The sequence below is a fragment of the Balaenoptera borealis genome (genome assembly GCF_965194805.1).
Source record: "Balaenoptera borealis genome assembly, chromosome: 9".
NCBI lineage: Eukaryota > Metazoa > Chordata > Mammalia > Artiodactyla > Balaenopteridae > Balaenoptera > Balaenoptera borealis.
In genome coordinates this window covers 21,072,525-21,090,797 of record NC_138873.1, presented here as the reverse complement: position 1 = coordinate 21,090,797, position 18,273 = coordinate 21,072,525, and the positions used below count along the sequence as shown (strand labels likewise).

Genomic DNA, 18,273 nt, shown 5'->3' with positions numbered 1-18,273 from the left:
TTCCATTAATGTCACGACTGATGACGACACTGGTGACCAGAGGCCAAACCCGGATGTTCTGAGCTAAACCAACCACTCTCCACTCCCACCTTGCCATCCTCCCCGGCTAAGCTGTCTACACAGCAGAGGACTTCAGCAGTAGCTTTTACCGCAGTATTTCCAAACAAAGCCTTGAAAGCTGTAGCTGGACTCCCTAGTGCAACTGGTACGTGACCAGCATCTTCCTCAGGCTCATCAGTCAACATCTTCCACAAATGGGAGGCAACCTTTACACATCTTCTTATGTACACAAGCGAGGAGTGAAGATAGGGCAGCTTTAAAGCTTCTGAACTGACTGGCGTTGTCAGCAGAAAATTCCAGAGATCTGCAGGTATTACAGGGGCTGTGTGTGGGGAAGGCAGAGGATATGAGAAGTTGCTAACTGCAGGATCTGATTTCCGGAAACACAGAGGATACTAATTTGCTTTTTAAAACAGAAAAGGTTAAAAGAATTCTGTTCTAAGGTATTTCACAGTGTGAGGGGGAAATGTAGCTCTTCTCTACCAGAGTCTTTTTGAAGTGCCTTGAACCTCCTGCATGTCCTTGACCTCTTTTACTATGTGTTTACAAGCAATTACTAATAAACATGCTCAGACAGAAGTAATTTTTAAAAGCGGTCACTGCTTGCGTACCTACTCGGCGACAGGAAACAGCAGCTCCAAGGCAGTCGGGGAGACCTCTCAGGAGCCTGAAGCTTCAAACCTGTAAGAAGAGATCTTGCACACCTTAAGTGAACGAAGCTAGGAAAACACTCCCCCTGCCCCCCACCCCCGCTTACGTGGCAACTTGAGCTTGCTCACTGCCAAGGGCACAAACACATACACAACTGCTAATGTGTGGAGGAGAGTTTCTCCTGCTTTTTAGGCATTTTAATAGATGATAGATCAAGTTCAGATGTTAAAATCCTACAGTATAATACTTCAACAGACCCACCACCCTTAATTTTAAAATGTCTCAGATACACCATATGGCAAAAGTCTGTAACATTTAGATCATCTGATATATTTAAAAGGTGTGCTGAAGTTCATAATGCTGTAACTTAAAAGGTTTTCAACGTCTCATGTAATCTTGCCCAAGAAGATCTTTAAGTATTTATATTATATCCTTTGTCCTACTTGCAACTGGATTAGAAAAACCCTGATGTTTTCCCCTGCTTTCTGCAAGTAGAAAAAAAAAAAAAAAACCATGAAATTGCTTACATAAAATATTCAAAATAGAACTCAGAGGAAATGGCATTTTTTAAAAATCAACAGTATTAGAATACCATAAAACAGGTATGCAAATCTATATAATAACAGAACCTGAAACAAATTATGAATTGAAAAAAATCAGCAATAACCAGTAGACATTCATTTTCAACAAAAGCTTCACATAAAAAGCTTCATATCTTCATATAGATTTATCAACTGTGCAGGGTGAAAAGGCTGAAGTCTCCAATTTGCATATACAATTCCACGGTTACCAAACCTGGCTATACGTTAGAATTACCAGGGCAATCTTTTAAAAATACAGATTCCTAGGCCACAGTACAAACTAACACTGACTGACAGCATCGCTGAGGCCCTGGGAACTTATGTATTCACCAAGTCTCCAGAAAGGTCTACAGCCAGCTTCGTACCACTGATCCCTGGTGAGCATGTGGAAACGGGTACCTCTGTTCACCAATCAATTATAAAAGTTGGCTTCTTCCAACTAAGACTATTCTAACCAGTCGATCCTCTTAGGGGGAAAGCTTTTCGGGATTCTCTTTACCAGTACAAAGGTAAATCTATTATGTAACATAGCCAATTATATCTCACCTAAGCGATTTATTCACTTGGTCGCCTGTTTTCTTCTCTTAATTTGCTCAAAAAGGCTATGACCATTTATTTTGAATAACATAAGTTATTAAACAGGAAAATTAAGTTAAAAACAGGAAAATTAAGGCCATTTTCAGATAACTAAAGTTTAAGAATAATCCACCACAATTTAGGGAAAAGACTGGAGGTGAGCAGGTTCTCTGAATCGTCCAGAGTATTTGTTTTAAACGTATTCCTTGCTTTGCATGCATAAACACTTCACAAATTATCCTCATGGTCCATCTCTCTTCTCAAAATACTCAACCTTTATCGTGGTGGTTTAATTGGGTGGTCTCCAAAGGCCTATATTAATTTTTTTTAAGAGCTGTAAAAAACATTAAAGCAAGAGAGTACAATTCTTCTGGATGATTCCTCCTTTGCTCCTACCCATCTCATCAATGGACAATGCCAATTTATGAATTCAGAGAGGCAGAGGCTCTCTTCTGCTTCACTAGAAAGGGCGCACATGACATGAAGTACGCAAATCAGGCAGTGGAGTAGCTTAGCTTCATTGTCAAAATATTCAAATTATCACTAAAAGAAAGAGATTCCTTTCTGAATTCAACAATACTCCTTGGCCTCCGAGGGCTCACACAGGAGCTTATTCTTAAGCCGTTCAATGTAAGCAGCACTAGTGAAAGCGGAGAACTCTGGCAGGGAGGAGATCAAGTCCCTCGGCCTTTCCCACCTGCCATCTCAGCCCCAGTCTAATGCTTAAATAGTTAACAATGCAACAGAGAACCTGAAAGCATGCGTGGCCCCAGGGGAAAAATCATGTGCAGTCTACAACAATTTAATAAAGCAGAGCAGAGGCAGTTAGGAAAAATAACACATCTACGTTTGACAGGATGCTACTTGCAGACTGTTGTTTTTCAGGTCAGAATTTGGATTTCAAAAATCACAGAAAAAAGGGTTTAATATGTCAATTCTATTATTTTTTTTTTTTTAAAGAATACGGTTTTTTAAAATGACCCAATAACATTAAACATTTCTAGATATACTTGTTTCTGAGCTTCAGAGTTGCAAGAAAAATCACATTTTTCTAGGAACGGGGATTGGTGCACGGTAAACAGATCAGTTAGAGGGAATTGTCTTAAATAAAGGGGCGATATTTAGGTGGAAGTGATTTGTTTATTCAGTGATGACAAAAACTAAAGTTTCCTGAATCTAGAGCGTTATGATTTCTAGAATGCATTTCTGCTGTCACAATCTGTTTTTCTAAGCATTAGCTTCTGAGAGCCGCTTTGAGAAACACGTCTTTCTCTCTGTTAATGAACTGGTTTAGCTGCCTGCTGAGCGTTCACTGAAACCCGAATTGAACAAAGGGATTTCCCTCCAGTTCCAGCTCATTCACTTGGAGCTACTCCTGATTTTGCTTAAGTAAATTCTTCAGACTGACTTTTTTATTTCAAATGATTTGAGTGGGAAAGAACTGGGCAAGCCTTGACACCGGGAGGCCTGCCTCGGCTTCCAGCGAAAGACTCCTCTGGGTTGAGGATGTGCAGGGCCTGTTTTCGAAAAGCCTCCCAGATAAGTTTTTTATTTTCTAAGGACTGTAATTCCAGACGGAAAGGAGCCCACCCGACTTGGCAGATTACGGGCAACTAAGTCTTACTTCGGGGAGCTGGATCACCGCGACTGAGATTATACCTCTGAGGTGGAGGCCGTAAACAGGACATTCATATTCATTTCACAACAGTGGAGTCGTTTTGTGAAACGGTCGCTCAGAGTTTGAACAGATCTGTGGGCCCGGCACCTGGCCCTCTACCTTCTCACACAATCCCTGGGGGGCTTCAGTCACCACCCAAGGTTCCAACTACTCCTTGGGGTCACAGACCTCCCAAATCTCTATCTTCAATCCTGAACTTCTTTCAAATTTCAGGCGAATCCATCTACCTTCCCCCTGCACCTCTCAGCCTAGCTATTGTCAGTGCCCCTGAAGGTCACCTATCCTAAAGCAGGGGCTCCGCACGGCTAACCCGCCGGGCTTGCTCCTCCGGCATCACCGATTTTAGCTACTGGCACCACTATGTAATAAGAGCTAACATGTACTGGATGCTCACCAGGTCACGGCCGTTGTTTTAATCACTTTGCTTAATGCTCCAAACCACCAACCATATGCGGAGGAGGCATCAACCTCATCTTACTTATGGGGAAACTGAGGCTTAGCAGTGATGCCAATTTGCCCTCGGTCACACAATCAGCAAGCAGCTGAGCCGGGCTTTGCATCCAGAGTGTGGGATTTGAGAGTCCACATTATTAACAGTCAGTCTCTTCACCGTGTTGCTTCCCAGCTGCTCCAAAGTTAGAAACTCTGGAGGCATACTAGATTTTACTCACTGACTAAGCTATCCAGATTCTTCGAGCTTATTGTCTCTCAAATCTGTTTCCTTCTCTTCATTTCCATAGTTACCAGTGTTTGGGTGATGTTTTGCCTTCATTACAGCCTCCAAATCAGTGCAGCAGGACAACTCTGGAATTTTACTTCGTTTGTCCTCCCAACATCCTTTCTAGCTCATTTAAAACAGGTGCAGGCTTTGTAATTCCTTGTATTTTAGCCCAGATGACAGCAGAAGCAGTCTGTCTTTCTTAACAGCTAAACCCAGTGAGGAGACTCTGCCCAACTTCAGGGTTGAAAGAAGGAGAGAGCGGTAAGAGGGAGAGAAAAAGACACCGTCCCCTCCACCCCCAGCTCCTGGGGCTGGAAAGGAAAAGGGGCCATGGCACAGCTCTGTCCCCAAGACAGGGCAGAACCCTCTAGAGGACAGCTGCGGGTGTGCTCAGGGAGGCCAGGCCTGGGGCAAGAGTGGCAGGGCTTCAAGCGACCACTACCCCACTGTCATATACCAAAGACCAGCCCTCACCTACCAGGTGCCAGGGAAATCTCCAGATTCTAGGGCACACTCCATGGGGGAAAGGGAGACACCTAAAAATGACTGCAATGAAATTTCTCTCTAGGTTGACGGAATGGGGAATACAAAAGTGAGTACTTCCTGCATACTTGACACCGTGGAATGAGATTCAGACCTGTGAGGGGCGCCTAAGTAAGGTGCAAAGAATCACAGACTCACGTGCATCTGTGCTATAGACTAGCTTCAACTGCTACAATGGGAGCCAGATTATTTTTCAAAAAATGCCACCACGCCTCCTCTTGCAGAGAGGAGCGTGGACTCTGCAAAGGTGCTGGGGACCTGGCAGCTGTCCTGAGCTTTAGTCCCGGGGGCAGGTAGAGAAGGAAGGAAGGAAACAAGTGCAGATGTCAAGAGTTTACTCACAAGATTAACGCCTCTGATTCCTATGCAAATACCTAGAAAGAGAGAGACAGAGAAAGTTATCTTTAAGGCCTTTATCTTAAACTCTGAATTGCTTAAAAACCAAAGGAAAAAACAGAAGTCTACTAGGAAGAGAAAAGAGAGGCCAGTGCTGCTAGCATCTTGAGGCCCAGGACACCGCCGCTTCTGAGCCTGGACGTGCCTCCCAGACCAGCTGCCAGGACAGAGTTTCCATCAGTTTGGAAACCAACTGTTTCCAACAGTTCTGGAAACTGTTGGTTTCCAGAAGATGGAAATGAGAGTGTGCTGGAAACTGGGGTGGTGTCAGGGAGGAGAAACGGTATAAATGTGACAAATTTGTTGATTCAAAGATGTTGCAGTAATGGTAGGTCCTTGTGACACCAAATGTCTACAGGGATTTGGACTTTGAGGTCAGTCATGTCCTCAAAACAAATTCCATTTAAATTCTGTGGCTGAATATCTGAGACTTCGGATGAGGCTTATGAAGGCCCTGATGAAAACCAGAGAGGATTCTAGATAAGCCAAGATGTATCAGCCAGCATGCCGAGATTAGAACTTTCGGAACAGGGAGCTCTGGTTGGAAGAGTTTCAGACATACAAGAATCAGCAAACAGGGGACCCCATTTTCCTGCTGCACAAGCACCCACTAAGTCTGCCCGGCATGTGGGGCGCGTCCAGAGGGGAGACGGACCCGGGAGAGGAGGAGATATCTGGGGAGCAAGTGCCCCATCACAGAGGCAGGGCGTGCCAAGACTGTCCCCGCTCTCTGCTTTGGTTATTAGGAAAATGAGTATTTGGTATTAAATGGTGCCCAAGAAGAAAACCCCCAGACAGGGAACTTAGAAGTCAGGATGCGCTGAGCAAGCAGATAGAGGTTCGGCAAACCAGAGCGCAGGGCCGCTCTCCTCTCCTAAGGGTCTGGTCTCTGCTGACACTTGCTTCCCTTCTCACACCAGATGGGGGAGCCCCGATGGAAGAGAGGAGGGGACAGTCAGTGAGCCCTCACAGGGCTCAGCCCCAACTCTCACCATCCAACAGGGGCAACCATGTGCCGGAGGCTACCTTCCAATCTGTGGTGCCCCGAAACTTAGTGGCGGTGGAGAGTATGCTGGAGAATGGGGGACCGGCCCACCCTACTGGCCAGAACTCAATTTTCATGTGGCTTCCTTCAAACTACTACTAGCCTGGCAAGTAAAGAGCTTATCAGTAAAGGGGCATTTCTAGTACTGGACACCGAGATCCCTACTGGCTCCTCAAGTCTCTCTGTTCTCAGACTGGCTCCCCTTCATCCCTTCATTCTAATCACAATGCCGCTGTCAGAGTGATTCTTCTAACATGCAAATACGCTCCCGTCACTTGGCTGTTTGGAATTCTTCAGTGGTCCCATTAATTTCCGTCAGTTGCAACCAAGAGTCCTGACTGATCCACTGAAAGTTTTTAATCAGGAGAGCGATATGCTAAGGGCTCGCGTTATAGAAAGAGACCTCAGACAGCAGACAGACAGATTATGCTCCTGCATTGATCCATTCTATGCATTAAAATCAGTAACTCCTTAGGAAAAAACACAGAAAACAATTTTTAAAAGCTGTGCACAGAAAAGACTAACAGCAGTAACTGAACACTGAAGTTTCTCTGTAAAACTGAGTGTTGACAGGGAGCTCTAAATCTCCCCTGAATCGGAACTAGCAAACGGGAACCATTTTAGGGAAACAACAAAAAATGATGATCACCCTAATGTGGTTCTAATTTGCACGCTGACTGTGTGTGTGTGTGCGTCTGTTTTATGAATCACTTTTAGTTCCTGTGCTCAAACAAAAAGGGAAAAATTACCTTGGTAAATGCCACATAATGGATCAATTAAGTTATTCCCCAAATAAAGTACACTTTGTCATAGCATAAACACGCATAACTCCCAGCACTATTTTAAACACATTGATAGAGATATGTGCTTTATTTATTAATTGTAACCATAATATTTAACACCCTCCTATATTATGACCCCCCAACACCCTTCATACCCAACGGCCTTCACTTTTTAACTTTTTGTTTGTTCAGGGAGTCAAGGAAGTAAAAAAAAAAAAAAAATTAATGCTATTTCTTGGATAGTAACTTTCCTTACCTAAAAGTGGTATAATAACGTGTTTTACTCTCCCTTATTCTTTTACTAGAAGCATACTCTACTTAATACGAGGTTGTGTTCCTACAGTTAGTTAAAAAACATTAAGCAAATGATAGTATTCTGCTGGATCCAGTCCAAGAAAGATGGGCTGGCGGAGTGCAAACAGCACCGGCTTTGGAGTCACACGGCTCTAGGTCGGAACACTGGCTCTGCTACTTGCCAGGTATGTAACCTTCAGCAAGTTCCCTAACTTCTCTTCATGCTTACATCACTCTACCTGTTACAAGATTATGCATTACATATGTCCATACGGAGGCACAATGACTGGGGCAGAGTCTGAAGTTTATGTACAAAGTAGATGTGGCCTGTTAATAAGTATCAAGAATGATTTTATACACTGGGTAAGTTCACAATTAGGAAATATGAATAACCTGTTTCAGAATGCAATACATATAACAGAAAGTATGAATTATTGGTTCACTTCAATAATCTTTCTTTAATTGGATCATGACACAATTCCATTTTCTAACACATACTTATAAAAGAAATTTCTAATTATTTCCTGCCTCCTTCAAAACTTTGTATGTCATGTATTTGAAAGATTTTTAAATTCTTAAGCAGTATAATATTATTAGCTGTGCTTTTAATGGCAATGTCACATTTATCTAGAGAAAACAATTACAAATAGGCCTGGCATGAATTGGTCTTACAGGTATCATGAAGTCACCCAAATGATATACAGAAGTGATTCTGGCACATTTGGATTGCGCTAGAATCTTTCTTTTGAATGTATGAGTGGGGAAGTGGATTAATTTCAATTAGAACCATTTGGAGAACAGGAATTTAAACACACTCATCTAATATTTCACTTTGGCCCTTCACCTGGAGCAGCTGTGGACAGCCTTTCTAGAAGTCAGTCCAAGAGCAAAATAAATTTGGAAGTGGTTTATCTAGTTTAGGAGAAAAAAAAAAAACCAAAAAAACTCAAGTGTAAGATGGGATGTTAAGAAAACTTACAAAGAAGACTGGAATAAAAAAATATGGCATATTACAGTCAAGGACATCTTGCAAAAAAATATGTGGAGAGAGGCCAAAAGTAATGGTTAAGCAACACTGTTAGCGCTAAAGCTGCAAAATAGGGGGAGGGTTCCTTTGGGGTGAAGAAGGCAATGGGCTTAAACAGAGAACTAATACATGTTAAAGGAGAAAAACAACCAAAATGTTGGATATGAAATTTAATGACTAGGTGTCATTATTTTGAAATAGCCGTTTAAAACAAATCATAATCTCTATATGTATGATGGAGAAAAATAAAAAATCAAAACTTCTGATAAATATTGGGGATCCTGTCAACCACGAGTTCCCTCAAATTTAGGGTCAAATTTAGGTTACCTCCACTGGATTTAGTGGCATACTTACTTCATAATTTTAGGAAATTTGGACAGAATATATGGAAATTGAGAATCACCTCACATTATGACTTCAGGAGCATGATTTAGAGACTCTGAATTGTGATGTATGCAACATACTAAATATGATTCTAAATGGAGTCTAATACCCCCAAATTTCCCCTAGCATTAATTTGTTTTTATTTGAAAATGTCTTTTTAAGTGTCAGGGAGGGAGATCACAAGTTTCTAGTAAACAAGTCATGATAAATAAAAGGCATTTGTATAGTGCCCCTTATTTCTAAAGTTATATGAATATCAATGACAGTTCTTAGCATGTTCTCTTGATTTTTCTAAAGAGTAAAAAATAGGCTTTCATATTCCCCAACCATAATTTTTCCCTCAAGGTCTGCAGTTCCTCAAATGAAAATTCTCGGAGAGCAAGTGTTTTCTGGAACATAACCCCCTCTACCGTGGAGAGCGGGAAGCTTTGGCGTGTGCTCTAACGTAGGAGAATGAGAACACAGACTCACAACTGGCCACAGAGAGCAGCCTGGGCAGAAGTCAGAGGGTGTAGCGGAGACACACTTACCTTTCTAAGTCTGAGGTACAGAGGAGTTTCAGATGTGACATGAAACAGAGGCCACATCAGATGTGAGAGCAACCCTAGAAGAGGAAAAAAATGTCAAAAGGTTAAAGAAAAAAAAAAAAAAGGCATTGAGAAAAACCACACCGATACTGTGTTAGGAGACATTTATATACAGAACGTGAGTTCAGGAATGCCAGGATCAAAAACTTCTTTCCGTCAATATGCCATCGTGTTATATTCCAACCTTCCAGAGACACACCTCTAAGTTCTTACAGGATTTTTAGTTTGAGGGAGACTGGTAGCGTGGTGACGTGGTGACGTGGTGACGAGCTGGGGCCTTGGTGCCAGAATGCCTACATTCAGATCCAGGTGTCACCTGGAGCCACTCAGAAACCTCACACCACTTGTTGAGCAGCTCTCTGCCTCAGCTTCTCGCCTGTAAAATGGAGATGATAACCATACCTGTAGCCTAAAAGCCTTCTGAGGATTAAATGAGTTAACGTGAGTGAAGTGCTGAGCACTGCACCTGGGGAGCAAGGTGTACTCCTGTATTTGCAATTCTTTTCCAGAGACCCCAGTGCAAGTGAAAATTTCTCAGAGCCTCAGGAAGAAATCAGATGATAATCAGAACCTTTTGTAAAAGGGTCAACTAAGAACGTTATCCTTTAGGAAAAGGAAGCAAGTACCCAAGTAGGGCTGAGGGTGCACTGGGGAAGAGGGGAAAAAGACAACAAAGAGCAAGGAAAGACCATTAAAAGGCCAAAAACAAACAAACAAACAGGCAAACAAAAACCAAACCAAAAAAGAACCCAAAACCAAAAGGAACCTTTGCTTAACTGCAATTTTTTTTTTCAAAGACAAGCTTACTACTCAGAGGAGAGGCCTGAAGGGCAGAACTTGTTGACAGTAAGCATACCCGTCTTTCTTGTAATTCAACCTAACCCGTAAGGAGGATGTTTCCCTTTCAATGACTAGATCAGCCTGTATTAGGGCTGCTTTATTTGGATGGATGGGAAGCCGTCTAAGAGGGAAGTATCTTTCTGCTAGGAAGTTTGCCTATGGAGATAAACACACACATAAATACAAAGATCTAATATATGTTGATTCCCCAAACGTATTTTGAGGGTTTGACTCTTAAATTACTTGAAATTCTTCTTGTATATGACAACAGTCTTCAGGCCTGAGAAAAGGACTCTTTTATGGAGGATCATGTAGTTGACGTTATCTGGTTCTATAAACACAGCAAGAACACAACTTTTAACTACAGTCACTCCCTGGGGCCTGTATGTAGTTCTATCAATGTAGACAAGATATGCCTCACCGCTTTTAAGCTGAAACATCAAACGGAAAAGTGTCGTTTGATTTCCTACTTCTCCTTCCACCCTCTACCCCTCCCGACTTTGGTATGATGTCACACGAAATTACTTCCAGAAACTGGGAGTTATAAAACCTAAGTAAGAGGCTTACAGCTTTCTTATCTACAAGTTAATACTTACGGGGGCGAGAGTCTATCAATGATCAAGGCCATGGTAATTTTTCTGTTTTGTAAGAAATCTAAAATCTCAGCAGAATCACAACCTGCTGAATCGACCACATCTGTATGACCCATACAAGCACCTATCCCTCTACAAGATTGCTACCACGGCTCATAAATTTGTAAACCTGTATTTTAAACTTCATCCTTACTTTTAATCAAGACAGAAAACCAAACAGGTTGCTTTTAACGTAATCTTAGTGGTAAAAATAAAACAAAAATAACATGGAGAATAAAACATTAGCCAGTTCCTGCACTTGCGTGCTTACTTACCTCTCCCCTGCACCCACCTTTTCTAAAGTTTTCCATTATGATTTTAAGATGTTATTTTTCCCAAAGAATGTTGACAACTATTTCCCACTTAAAGCTCTGGTTTAAAAAGAAATTGGGTTTAACTTGAGAATAACTCAGGAATTGGGCTTGTCCTAGGGTCCTGTGAAATCACAGTAGTCCCCTAGAATCAAAAGTTCCCTTACACACTTTTCACTTAGAAGTAAAGGTGTTTGCTTCCTTTGACAAGAGGTTCATAACATACAGTGGTGGTAAAGCTGGTTAAAGAAACTGTCAAAGGTTTCGTTTTGCATTATTTAACATTACATCATAGAATTAAATCCTGAAAATGGAAGTCTATCCATCTCAATCACTAAATCTGGTCAGGTGAAAGTCTACAAAACTCAAAAGTTTTTTCATCTTCTTACTGAAAATACCTAAACACTGTGCTGAGACTTATTTTTTTAAAAGAATATTAAAGAAGAGAGCTTGGATTTGAAAAGGACAATGCCATACACTTTCTATGCCTCCTGTTCAGAGGCTGATGGACTGCCCAACAAACTTGCCACACTGAAAAACTGTTTAATAATTCTCCATAAGGGAAAGATTTTAAAAAGCTATGGCACCAATCAGGTAACAATAGATCAATCAGGTTTTCCTAAATGTAGTATTTGCAGTTGAAGCCTGGATAAGTAATTACATTCAAAGTAATGTACAGGGAGCTATCAATCCCCATTCATTCAGCACACATTCACTGAGCCAAGAGCTTTGCTGGGTTTGGAGATATAAAAATGAATACGACACAGCTGCTTTACTTCCAGCTAAAAGAATACACCTAAACAAAGAGCTACAGGGCAATGTGTTAAGTGTTATAATAGAGGTGTGCACAAAGGGCTGAGGGCCAGAGGAAAAAGCTATAAATTCTTCCTGGGAAATCAAGCAAGTGAGGGGAGAGATAAAAGAAGGTATGGTGATGTTTCCTTGTGATAAACTCGACTTTTTCTTTACTGTGTTGTCAAAAGTAAGGCAGTAATTTTAGGATTTATGAACTGTTCTCATCGCAAGTGCTAAATTGATCTACAAGCCAGTTTCATTTATGCTTGACACAGACTTCCAGTTATCCCAAGAATAAACATTTTTAAAAATAAATGTGATTTGTAGTACTTCCACTCAACACACACAATCCAGAACAGCACAAACAGCTAACGTGAATGAAACTTAGATACAAAGTTCAAAGATGTTTTGAAACATAAATGAATGAAAGACACATTCTAGAGACTTAGTAATAGCATATTAACAATGCTTAAAATAAGTTTCAATTTTTTTCTCTTCTTCTTAAAGCAAAAATAAAAGAATCACCTGATTATATCATGGTTAATATTTGTCTTTCTCTACTTCTGTGTTTAAAAAAATAAGGAGGGTATTGAATCAACTTCTACTTAACATCATTTATTATGCATATCATATTCCTACTTATAACACAGTTGTGACAGAACCTCCATTGTTCATTACACACTAGCCCCAAACTTGAGTAATTCTAATGTAAGCATGAGAAACCACGTCTCCTTTGGGGTGAATTTCCAAATTCCTCTGTGTTAAATTGAGGTCTAATTTTCCCTGTGCCTGGTTTTCACAAGAAGGTCCATTCCACCCCATGTGCTCCTTTTCAGCTGTCAATAAACAGAGGCAGTGAATTCCCCCACGGCTTCACAAAGCTAGTTAGGCAGAGCCATTCATTCCTTCAGGAAAACAGGGCATTGATTTCAGTGAGTTCCCAGGGAGCAGCTGCAACAAAGAGATCAAAGGCCCACCTCTCTTTCCCTCCATTGCTTTCATTAGGCCAGGCCCAGACAAACAGCGACAGGTTTCCTCGAGACAAGGAGAGGGCCGGCAGACCACCTCATGGTTCAATTCAAATTCATCCGTTTCCTACATTCCAGTGACAGTCCAGAATGCTAACCATGACAAACCAGCACAATCACCCGGCATAATATACTGCTCGCTAGTTCATCCAAGGTCAGAGGGAGAAAACAAGCGCTGAGGGAAGTCCTCCGCTTCTAGGGCCCGCTGAGCCACGATGGCCCCCCGACATTCCATAAATAAACTAGGCCCGCTCACTCTCCCTTTCTTTCTCCACCCTGCAATCCCACAAGCGATGGTCTCACTTAATCTGCAATTTCTTTCGTGTCACCATACCTAAACCACTGGGACACTCTATTCTCAACCTAATGGTTCTGCTGATGATAGGAGGTCGGCTACACGCACTGCCCTTCTTGGTTCACACCCAGTAAACTACTACCGTATGATGAACTGAGAGCTGTAACTCCTGGGGCTTCCCTCAGGCCTCATCTCCAGCGAAGGCCACGAGACCCAAAGAGAGACTCCGTTTGCATAAATTCTGTTTGCAAAACACAAACACGAACAGAGATAGAACAGTTAGCTTTTTGATGTGAGCTAGGTAATCACCGAAACTGGTAATCCAAGCTCTTAAATGACAGTCTGTGGGTGAATGAGGTGTGTGTGTGTGTGTGTGTGTGTGTGTGTGTGTGTGTGCGCGCGCGCGCACGCGCATGTGAGTGAAGAGGGTTAGCGAGGGGGAGGGGAGAACCAGAGGGACTAGGAAAGAAAGTGGATTATCCTGATTGGTTACCCACACTGAACACACAGAATTAAAAGATTTCCAAAGTCTCCACTGAATTCCGAGCTGCTGCTTTGACACCACGTTCACGACAGCCCGTAACAAAATGCACTCATTTCATTGTGCTCCCCTCCATTTCTGCTGCTAATCCTGAGTAAACATGGGAATAGATGGGTTAAGTTTCAAAATTCCTAAACCAAAAAGAAAATAAACAATACTGGAATGAAAGGTATGGAGAACTCACTCCATGACACAGAACACAACCTTCCCACGTGCCCATCTTAGGAGCTTCGGGACTGACCTGGGGGGGGGTCCATTCATTGATTATTCATTTGACTGCCAAAGATGCCATTTTGTATAGGGTACTGAACAGTCCTCAAGGTAAAGACTTTCACTTTTCTCAAACTGGGACAGAAATAAACTTAGAAAATACAGAACTCCCAACTGCACAGGAAAGGTAGCGGAATTCTTGGTAGGCTCAGTGTGACAGTTATATTAGGAACCTCAAAGCTGACTCTGGCACTGATTCACTTTGGCCTCTGTGTCTCCCTACTCTTCCAAAATGGAGACAGAAACATCCGTGAAGAATTCCTTTACGAAGTATTGTGAAATAATCGTTCCTCAAAAACGATGTACTTCATCGAAGAAAGCTGGTCTTATGAGTAGAACCTCCTTCTATAATAGATCACTCTAATTCAATAGAGCTGCTTTGGAAACACTACATTTCTATAAATCAAATCATTTTTTTAAAAGCACTCAGAAAATTTACTACTTGAAGAAAGGCTATGGCAAATGACGACATACACTCATCAATTCACTTATATACTTTGCAAAAGCATTTACAAAGCACTTAGAAACATCAATTTGATCTTCACCATAACCATCTGAGATAGGTGGTTTTATGAATTTCTATTTTTGAATGAGGAGAAAAGCCTCAAGAGAGGTAATAAATTGATTTGCCAAAGTCACAGAACAAGTAAGTATATGAGTCACAACTTTAAATATTGTTTCTAAATCCCATGCTGTTTCCTTTGCCCCTAGCTACCACCTCTGCATGTAATTATTCACTGACGTTCTCCATAATTGTATTAAATAAGTAATCAGAATCTATTTCTAAGCCCAATGCACTGTACCGCTCATTCAAGGAGGCAGTGTTTAAGAGTATGGACTCTGGTGTCAGGTTCACATTCAAATTTTAGTGTCACCTTTTAGTAGTTTTGTAAATTAAGCAATTAACAATATTTCCAGAACCTCGGCTTCCTCATCTGTAAAAAAGGAATAATACCTTCTTTCATAGGGCTTGCAAAGGACAGAATTAGATAACCTGTGTAAAGCACCTAGAGCAGTGTTAGCATATAAGAAATGCTCAATAATGGTAGCTATTATCATTGATGTTGAAAATCAAACCAATACAAAACTTGTTAAAAGGGGGAAAATGCTTCCTTTTCAATAAAAAGACACAAAATTTAACTTTCAGCCTCTAGATTACATGATTTCCTCTAGCACTAAAAATTTAACACTCAAGTCTAGGATTTTATGGGGCCAAGTAATAAACCAAGATCAAACTGTCATAAAAGATAAGCTACTATACAAAACAGAAACACTAATTGAACTGTCTTTAAAAAAAAAAAAAAAAACCTGAGGCAAGTCCGTGGTTGCTATAAAGCAGCAATGTTGTTTTTCTGTACAATCAGTTTTACTTCTTGCCGTTTAACCATTTTAAGTAGAAATGTATTGGTGTTAGGCAGAAATTCACAGACTATTGCCACATGAAGAGAAAAATACCTAATAGGAATATTTGTTTTATGTAGCTAGTGCGTTAAAGTTTTCAAAGAACTAATACATGTCTTACTTCATTTGACCCTCATGCTACTCACTAGGAGAACATGGATTAACTTTCTAGCACAAGAAAAGACTGCCAGTGATAAACGGCAAACCTTACTTTTTAACTCCTTGTCTCATTTTTCATGACCCCTTATTGATAGATGATGGTATGTAGATGCTACAGTGCAGAGTGTACAAAATACTATGGGAAGACAGAGACAGGCCAGTAAGTCTTGGAGAGCCAGAAAAGGCTTTGGAAAGTAGATGGCATTTATCCAACTTTTACCTAGTACACAAGCACGTCTAGAATATTCTTGATTGTTCTTGAGCTTCATGGGATTTTCTCTGAATTCTGAATATGTCATTCAGTGATTTAGTTGTCCTTCACTGCTTTTGCTGATCTGCAAACTTCAATGGATCCCCCTTTAAAAATTTTTTTTTATCCAACGTTTTGATATTTAAAAAGGCAGGGAATTGAGGCCACTGTTGTTTGACTCAACACCACTTAAGGCTCCTTCTAATTCTATAGTTCTGTGATTTTTAAAAATTACTGCTCATTCTTACATTGCATTACCTACTATATAACACATCAGTTTAAATGTGCTTGTTTATCTACAGCCTAATAACACTGAGAAATTTTTTTTTCCTTCACTACCATTTATCTCAGAAATTAATAGTTGGGAAGAACTCTTAAGAATGTCTAAGGAAGCATGTCTCACTAAAGAAACTCAGTCCATAGCTGTGGAAGTTTGATGGTTATTTCTTTCTTATGAAGGGCTAAGAATTGCCTTTTTATAACCACCTCTAATTGTCTTCTCCAACAATATGAAACATAGTTTTTAACAAAAGACATTCAGATATTTGAAAGCAATTTTAACAATCCCTTACCTTGAGCCATTAATTTGAGACTGTTCTTTCCTAATATAGATACCTAGTGCTATAAGTTTCCCTCTAAGCACTGCTATAGTTGCATCCTAATTATTTGGAAATATGTTTCATTTCCATTCAGTTGAAAATACTTCCAATTACCCTTTTCATTTATATCTCATGGGTTATTTGGTAAAATTCACCAGTGTGACCATTTGGGCCTGGGTGTTTTCTTTTTTGGAAGGTTTTTGGTGGTGGTGGTGGTGGTATTGTTTGTTTGTTTTTAACATATACTATTAATTTGATGTCTTAAATAGATATAGAGCTGTTCAGGTAATCTATTTCTCCCTAAGGGAGTTTTGGTAGTTTGTATCCTTCTAGGAATTGGTCCATTTCATCTAAGTTCTCAAATTTGTGGGCAGAGATTGTAGTATTCTCTCATTAGCCCTGTAAAATCCATGAGGTCAGTAGTCATGGCTCCTCTTTCCTTCCTGGTACTGGTAATTTATGTCTTCTCTCTTTTTTCCTTGGTTAGCCTCACTATAGGTTTATCATTTTATTAATCTTGTTCAAAGAAACCAGCTTTTCATTTTGTTGGTTTTTCTTTATCATTTTCCTATTTTCAATTTTGTTGACTTCTCTAATTTTTATTATTTACTTTCTTCTGCTTGCTTTAAGTTTAATTTGCTCTTCTCTAGTTTCATAAGGTGGAAACTTCAGTTATTGATTTTAGTTTTTTTTCTAATATAAACATTTAATGCTATAAATTCCCTTCCAAGCACTATTTTAGCTGTATCCCACACATTTTTATAGACTATATTTTCACTTTAAAGTATTTTTAAATTTTTCGTGAGACTTCTTTGATGCAGCAGGCATTATTTAGAAGTGTGTTAATTTCCAAATATTTGAGAATTTTTACACTATCTTTTTGTTATTAATTTCCATTTTATTTCCACTGTAGTCTGAGAATGTATTTCGTATGACTGGCATTCTTTGAAATGTAATGTGTTCTGTATGGCCTAGAATGTGCCCCTGGGTTATTGAGAAGTGTGTTGTTCAGTTTAAGATATTTTTCCAGATACCTTTCTGTTCTGATTTAATTCCATTATGGTCAGAGAACATTCTTTGTATGATTTAAACCCTTTTAAATTAATTGTCTTGTTTTTTTTACCCAGAATATGGTCTATCTTGATAAAGTTCTGGGCATGCTTGAAAAGAATGTGTATTCTGCTTTTGTTGGGTAGAGTGTTCTATAACTGTCAATTAGTTCAAGCTGGTTGATAGTGCTGTTTTAGCCTTCTATATCTTTATTGGTTTGTTATCTACTTGATGTATCTGTTGAGAGAGGGTACTGAAATCTGACTATATTTGTGGATGTGTCTATTTCTCCTTGTATATACTGAAACCCTGTTATTAAGTGCATAAACATTTAAGATGACTTTTTTTTGATGAATTTACCACTTTATCATTATGAAAGAACCCTCTTTCTCCCTGGCAATATTCTTTGCTCTAATTTCTACTTTGTCTGATATTAATATAGCCATTCCAGGCTTTTTTTTTTTTTTTTAACTTACTTATTTATTTTCTTGTTTTTTTTTTGGCTGCATCGGGTCTTAGTTGCGGCATGCAGGATCTTTGTTGAGGCATAAGGGATCTTTCGCTGTGGCACGCAGGCTTCCAGGGCTCATGGGCTCTGTAGTTGTGACACATGGGGTCCACAGCACGTGGGCTCTGTAGTTTGCAGCACATGGACTCTCTCATTGAGGCACGCAAGCTCAGTAGTTGTGGTGCACAGGCTTAGTTGCCCCATGGCATGTGGGATCTTAGTTCCCCGACCAGGGATTGAACCCACATCCCCTGCATTGCAAGGCAGGT

The 18,273-nt window shown here is 40.3% G+C and overlaps 1 protein-coding gene across 9 annotated transcripts in view; it reads right to left on the bottom strand.

Annotated features, from left to right (window-relative positions):
• PLAGL1 (PLAG1 like zinc finger 1) overlaps positions 1-18,273 on the bottom strand; it is a 100,156-nt gene that overhangs the window by 21,023 nt on the left and 60,860 nt on the right. For 7 of the 9 annotated variants that reach the window (XM_082405522.1, XM_082405530.1, XM_082405525.1 and 4 more), the window contains 3 exons: positions 9,269-9,342; positions 5,153-5,184; positions 672-741 (listed from right to left, as the gene is read on the bottom strand). The gene's annotated coding sequence lies outside the window, so the exon portion shown is untranslated. Of the gene's footprint in view, positions 1-671; positions 756-5,152; positions 5,185-9,268; positions 9,343-18,273 lie in introns of all 9 variants that reach the window. The other 2 variants (XM_082405526.1, XM_082405528.1) reach the window with 1 other exon arrangement.